The following is a 7,716-nucleotide window of genomic DNA, read 5'->3' as shown; positions in this document are numbered from 1 at the left end:
CTCATGCCCATGGGCAATCGCCTCCCCACCCCCCAGCATGAGCAGGATCTGTCACTTGCTTAACACTAACAGGAAATGGTAAAGGCAAAGAGGTGTCACTCTCATGTTTACTTTATATATGTAAGACTATGTCTTCTTAGCAGATTCTAGAGACTCTGTCTTCCTAGCTGGCTTTGAAGAAATGCCCAGGTGGAAAGGTCCACATGACAAGAAGCTGAGGGTGGCCTTTAGGAGCTGAGAGCCTCTCTATCCAACAGCCAGCAACAAACCAGGGTCCTCAGTTCTATGACCACTAGTAAATGAATTCTGTCAACAACCTGAAGAGGGTTGGAAGTGACTTCTTCCCAGTCAGCCTCCAGATGGGAACACAGACCAGCTAACACCTTGCTTGCAAACTTTTGAGATCCTAAACAGAGAAATCACTTATGCTGTGCACAGACTTCTGACCTACCCAAACTGTGAGATAATAAATGTGTGCTGTATTAAGCCCCAGCATTTGTGATAATTTGTTATGCCAAGGTAGATTGCTACCACAAGGAATCTGAACTAATCTCAAATTTTCTATGGCTGTAGTTCACCTTATCCTACAAATTCACCATTCTGTTATACTGTGGAGTGTGTACATGTGGAGTTCCTAGTTACCTGATTTCACCTGTAATGTAAAATATATTGAATAATTATCAAAAAGTAAAGGTATACTCTTTACCTCTAAGAAGTCTGTTAAGTACTTTTGCATGCTTACTAACTGTCTTCACTGGCACCTTCATCAAAGGCAGGCAGGAGACTAGTTAGGGCTCATTCAGGCTCCTTGAACACAACAACTGATTGAGACCCTCCTTTTACTCATACAATGAGTGACACAAAGTAGATTAATACACTTTTTTATATTTAAAAAGGAAGAAGCAGAAAAGATTCCTACCTGCCCAAAAATATGATTAAGTAAACACTGAGATTAACACACTTTTTATACTTAAAAAGCAGAACAGAAAATACTGCAGATTTCACATATTCCCAAAAATATGAAGATTAAGTAGTGAGATTTTCAAACAAGAGTGTCACAGAACTGCAAAACATTATTATTAATTAACATAGTTGTAAAATCTCAGGTTCCAAGAAGAGAAAAATCTTGGAAGCAATTATGAAATTCATTGTATGACATTTAGATTAAATAAACTCTTCTCTTAATAATACAAAACAATGAATATGTTCTTTGATCTGCCAAATACGAATAATCCACTTTGATAGTCTTCCACCTATCAGCTAGGGTTAGTGAAAAATGACACATGACTTGGTAAACATAGAAAGCTTCTAAAAATGTCACCGCACTCAAATGCATTATAGTATATCAAACATAATTGCTCTCTGTATTATAATAGCTAGATAACACAAATGTCATAGAAAGGATCAGAGACAAAAGAGTTTTTTTATTTCGTGTTAAACAATGATAAACATCAGTTAATAAAGCAGTTGTGAGTCAATGTTTTCCCACTGAGTCCTGTTTTTAGGTATGAGACATGGATTAGAATAATGAAAGTATATAACTTTTTTTTAAAACTTTTTTCAGAAGTTCTAAGTGTGTCAATTACTTCTACTATTTCTCCATTAAAGAGAAAATATGTGAGGTACTGCTTTTCAGTCCAATACTTAAAACTAAAATAAATCTATTGATATGTGGCTTAATCGTCTGGATATAAAAATTTTTTCAAACTAGAAATTTTATCAACTATAAGCTTGCCCCAAATGTATGACACATGACAGTCTTTGGCATTTCCTTCATTCCCCAACCCCACCAAAAACAACAAATAACTAGAAAAAAATTTGTATTCTCATCCTTAAACATTTTATATTACTTTTGGAAATAAAATATTCAAATGGAAAATCACTTTGGCTAGCAATCATAAAACTTAGTTCTGTTCAATAGGCCTTATGGTTAGTGGGAAATCTCTCCATATTCTGGCAAAGGAATGACTGTCACTCCTAGTTATTAATAATGGTGTGAGTTGATAACATTTTATATCTTTCAAGGAGGTTGTATATTGTAAAGTGGAGATGAAAGAATTTGGAGGAGTGAATTAGTTGTCATTAGTCATATAGCAATGGGATATAAGATTAATATTAAACAATTAAATATTTCCACATTCTTCTCAATTTCAAACAAATTATATATATAATCCCTACATATTTCATGTCATATTACTCTAATTTCCTAAGTTTATGTGTTTGATCACCTTTTGGTATGACTGTTTAAGTAAATATCTGTATTACTGATAATAATCCACTGTTAATTAAAAAAGATTGAAAAAATGATAATGCTGGCTCTTTCAGGAAAGGTATAATGACTTAGGAGTTCCAGAGTGGAATAAAAAAACAGCAACAAAAATAACAACATCTCAAAAAAGAATTCAGGAATAGAGGTCAAAGAGTGAATCCTTGTAAGAGAAAGGGTCATCAGCCAAGCAGAAGTTGAGAACTAAAAGAGATCTTCAGGTTGCGTTTTATGACATAGATCATCCTGAAGTTACACATTCTCTATGAAAAAAAAATTTCTAAAAATACAGATAATTTTCATCTATATATCATTCAATAGTTTATAGAGAGTTTTCACATCTGTCATCTTGAATTTGAGTCTCATGGTAATCCTGTTGATATTAATCATTCCTATCATATAGTAGCTCATGGTCATACACTCAAAAATGGCTCCAAAAGGACTACGTCCATGTGTTCTTGAGTAGTGCTTCTCAAAGTTTAATTGAGATTTGTTAAAATGCAGATTGTAATTTAGGAGATACCTCTACTCTCAGATACAGTGTAGATTCTGAGAGTCTGAACTTCTAATGAGCTCCTAGTTGGTACTGACATGTCTGGTTCTATGGACCACAGATTGATTAGCAAAGTATAAGGCTAGATATAGTGCTTTTTCTATTACAGTACATTTCTCTCTCCTCTTCCATAGCTACTGACATTTGTACCAAACATGTTATCATTTAAATCTATTATATTCTGTGTGCATCCATTTTTTCCTATTTTCTTATGTATAAATAAATCAACAAAGCGTCTGATAAAGTTTTGTAAATGAACAAGTAAAATACATTGTAAAAATCTGAAGGACATAGTCCACGTCAAATAAGACTTTTCTTTCCTAAATAGGAACATAGAATACATGCAATGTGAAAACTGAAATAAAAATGTTTCCAAATTAAACAAATAAAAATTGAGCTGACTGCTTTGACTATCCAGAGAACATAGCTGGTATCTATCCTGTACCATAGTGGAGAAGATGGAATTCAAGAAAATCAGAAGCAAGTTCGCAACTGAGAAGAGGCTAGGGTTTGAGGCAGAATTTAAAAGATCTGAGAGCATCTCTAAGTAAAACCCAAGACTCATGATTCATGTGAAGCTGAAACTCTCTACCTTTTATCGCCCATCTGCTATAGTTTGTCACCTTTATCAGTCCTGACAGCTGTAATAAAGCGGTGAAATAGATGTTAACATCAAGGTTTCCACCAAGACACAGTGATTCAATGGAAGCTGCATGCCCAAGTGAGTGGGCTGATCACAGTTTTCAGACTCTAGGCCTCCTCACCCAGGACTCCTGACACTCCCCTAAGGCTCCAGAACTGTATGGGGCCTGCTTGAGACAAAGATTTCATCCTGACACAAAGACATTTTAAAGGAGGTAGTGAGAGGCATAAATTATGTTTCTATTATAACTTATGAGCCATGGTTGTTTCAGATATTCTTTACGTAGTCTGATTGTTTGGGTTGAATTTAGAGGGCTGGTTTGAAAGTGCCTTGGACTACCCAGAATGAGGACAAACAGGAGATGAGGGGAAAATGGCAATGTTGTGGCCGCAGGCACAGGAAACAGCTTCACGTTTTAGTGAAGTCAGAGAACCGAGTTGTGCTGCCGTCATCTCACACCACAGGGTGTGCAGAACCAAGAGGCTGCAGCTCTTGCCTCTTAGTCCACTAAGTTAATGTTAATCAGAAGTTTCAGCTTAAAGTGTTCTAGTAGTTAATAATTTTTAAATTTATAACCCAGTACTTAGAGTGGAAATCTGACTTGTTTAAAATGAATGTACCCTTCAGCTCACAAGATAAATTAGCCTTAAAAAGAGATATTGCCTAAAATGGAGAAATGCTAAAAATATTTACATTTTATGCTTGTATAATCTAGCGGGTGCTTTGTACAGGATAATATTTTTGTTTATCTTAGGACCAAAAAAAATTTTTTTAAGTGAAGCATTGATAAATAGTTATTTGACAAGATAATATTTGACAAATATAAACAACTGATTCATTATTACAGATGCTTTTTGGACAAACTCAACTGTTTCTGTCAGTGGTTCCAAGTTATTACTTAAAATTTTTATATATTTATCAACTGGGACTAAATTTAGAATTAAGTCCCAGTTGATAAATCTCCTTTTAAGCTTCTATCTTCATGCAGATATATGTAAAACATAAACGTTCAAGCAAAGAAGTATTATTTATTTCCCTAATCTAGACTTTTTCCATATATTTAAGGTATCAATCAGCAAGATGATTAAATATAACAAAGTTTTCTAATTTTCAGAGGAAATTTCACCATTCAACTCACTTTCCATTCTTATTTTATTTTATCACTTTGAAATGCAACATCTGTTTCACATGTTGTAATTTATTTTCACAGCAATAAGCCATTTTGGGGGAAGGACCATTTCAAAAACGTATTTCAACAAAACATAATGATGAAAATTCAAGAGAATAAAAAATAAGGCATATTTAGATGTAAGAAGATTTAAATTATCAATATTTTAATTAAAGAACACTAGGGAAAATTAATAGCACCTGTTCTAGTTTTGTTTGTGGCAGCAATATTAGCATAAAGAGGGTTCACCGAATAAAATGTTTTATGAATGAGAGCCGATGACTGATGATAACTTTTTTGGAGAGCTTTACTTGGAATTTTCTCTTTATGTAAGAAATGAAATAAAATACTAGATTTTATTTGCTCTTTTTCTTGAAAAAAGTTTCGAATAATTTTCTTTTGAAAAATTTTAAAGTATCTATTAATTAAAATAGGTGCTTCTGAATTTCTTTATGTAAGCCCTGCTAGATATTATCAGACATTCATAAAAAACATTTGTCGCATCATTGACATCAAGGCAAATATCTAGGGAAGTAAGATTATCTTAGGAAACTACAATAAAAATACTGAAATCTAAAATGTACATTCAATAATTAATATAGACAACAAGAAAGAAGAGAAATTAGTCTGAGCTAGTTTGATTGAAAATAGTCTCCTTCTAGATTAGTATTCAGTCACCAAATTTTTTTTACCTCTAATCTGTTCTTTTTATAGATATGAATAATATGTTACACCTACTTTAAGTTAATGTTTCAGAGCTAAAGCTATTCTACCTTCATCAAAGATCATCAAAAGCATAGAGTGAATCTTTTGTACCGATGATACCTAATCATCTGACAAATATGTCTCTCCAGCTATTATTTATTAATTCAAACTTCAATATGACAAAGGAATTTCTGTATTACCTCATACATTTTAATATATTGGATTATTTTACTTTTCACTTGCTGCTTGGAAGAGCAATAACAGAACAGGATATGGAAGAAACTTACAGTTTTTTGGTACCAAACTTAGCATAAGTGTCTTCAGTCTCCTGACTCAACTTCCACCAGTCATTGCTATTCCGACATTACCTACCTTCCTTCCTTCCTTTCCTTCTTTTTCTCTTTTTTTTTCTCCTTCCCTTCCTCTTTCCCTCCTTTCTTTCAAAATCAAGTACACAGCTGAGCACTTTCAGAAACTTGACTTTGGAATTAGAAAGTTAGAAAAAACGTCTTGAAAAGAGCATGGGGTTTAAAAGTCACAAGCAGATACCATACGAAGTTCTATCATTTCCTAACTCTGTGACTCTAACCTGGTCATTTGTTTGCTTATGTGTAAAATGGGAAGAACAAATTTTTATAGGCTTGTTGTAAGTATTAAATGACATCTAAAAATGCTCTTGAAACTTTTATAATTTTTAGGGTGCTGCATCTGTCTACCAAAATGCCTGCAGTTGTCACTATTAAAACTTATTCTCAAAATCAGAAAGGGAAAATGTATTTTGAGTTTCACAACTAAAATTTCTTATATTTCCTAATGTGTTGTCTGAGAAGGGTGAACTATTCACTAACATACTAGGAGTGACTTTTTAAAATCAGTTCAGAGCGAAGGGAGGATCCAAGATGGCCGTTTTGGAACAGCTCAGGATTGCAGCTCCCAGTGAAAGCGCAGAGGGTGAGAGGACGCTGCATTTTTATTGCCCACAGACTAGGAAATTCCCAGGCGGAGGAGCTCCACAGGTCACCAGCACAGCTGTTTCGGCCAGGGCGGCTGTGCCGGCCAGTGCCGCTGCTTTGCCCCGCGCGGCTGCTTTGTCGGCGCCCCGGAGCAGCGGTTCTCCGTACAAAATACACCAGTCCGGGTGCCCTTTTGGCTGGTGATTGGAGCCATGGGAAGTCACCCATTCATCTGTTTAAAAAGGGGACTGAACAGAGAACCAGGACAGTAGATTCCAGGGCAAAAAAAAAAGCGCCAAAAACCTGAGTGCCACTGTTTAAGCCAGCGCAGTGAGTGGCCACAGGGGAAAACAAACAGACCCCAGCGCCTCTTCAACAGACGACTGGAACACCAATTTTAAAAAGGCTCTGAGGCAGGGAGCCAGGCGATCAGGCTCGGCTGGTCCCCCCCTCACAAAAGAACAGCAACCAGAAACTCTGGATTGAGACTTTCACAGCAAGCGCAGCTGAACCTGGGACGGTCCAGCTCTGTGGGGGAGGGGTGTCCGCCATTAGTGAGGCAGCCCGCCACGATGGAGGTAGACGGCCAACGCTCAGGCAGCCCACTGTTGCCAAGGCAACCCGCCATTGCTGAGGCAGCCCGCCATTGCCAAGGCAACCCGCCACAGCAAAGAAACTCCACCTCAACAGAGGCGGGCCACCATCGCCAAAGCAGTTCTAACTACACCCATATAAACAGGGAAGGGAAGTTCACTCGGACTTCAGGGAAGTCCTGCAGGGAAGTTCACTCGGCAGCTGGGCAGAGCCCACAGCAGCTCAGCAAAGCTGCTATAGGCCGACAGTGACTAGGCTGCCTCCTTGCCGGGCAGGGCAGGTCTGAAGGAAAAAAAAAAGAGGCAGCAGCATAACAGAAACTCATAAATAAAGCCCTAAATCCCAGGGACAGAACACCCGGGAACAAAAAGCAGTTTATGAGTTCTGCTGCAGCAGACCTAAATGTACCTGCCCAGCAGCTCTGAATGAACAACAACAGAGCTCACAGCTCACCATTTGAGCTCCTATAAAGAAGAGACCGTCTCCTCAAGCAGCTCCCTGACCCCTATATATCCAAAGAGACACCTAATAAAGGAGAGATCAGATTGACACTAGGCGGGTATCCTTCTGGGACAAAGATAGCAGAAGAAGAAAACCGGTAACAACCCTTACTGTTCAGCAGCAGCAGCAGGTGAACCCCAGGCAAGCAGGGCCTGGAGTGAACCTCAGCAGACCTACAGCACAGGGGCCAGACTGTCAGAAGGAAAACCAAGAAACAGAAATAACCTCATCATCAACACACAGAACGTCAATCTGAAAGATTTGAGACCCAATCTGAAAGCCAGCAACTACAAAGTCGACAGATGGATAAATCCTTAAAGATGGGAAGAAACC

At 37.3% G+C, this 7,716-nt stretch overlaps 1 pseudogene; it reads right to left on the bottom strand.

Annotated features, from left to right (window-relative positions):
- Window positions 1-6,305: 6,305 nt before the first annotated feature.
- LOC108307427 overlaps window positions 6,306-7,716 on the bottom strand; it is a 92,644-nt pseudogene continuing 91,233 nt past the window's right edge.

This window comes from Cebus imitator, unplaced genomic scaffold (genome assembly GCF_001604975.1).
Source record: "Cebus imitator isolate Cc_AM_T3 unplaced genomic scaffold, Cebus_imitator-1.0 Scaffold79, whole genome shotgun sequence".
NCBI classification, from domain to species: Eukaryota; Metazoa; Chordata; class Mammalia; order Primates; family Cebidae; genus Cebus; species Cebus imitator.
The sequence above is the reverse complement of the archived record's forward strand: the minus strand, read 5'-3'. Positions and strand labels throughout refer to the sequence as shown.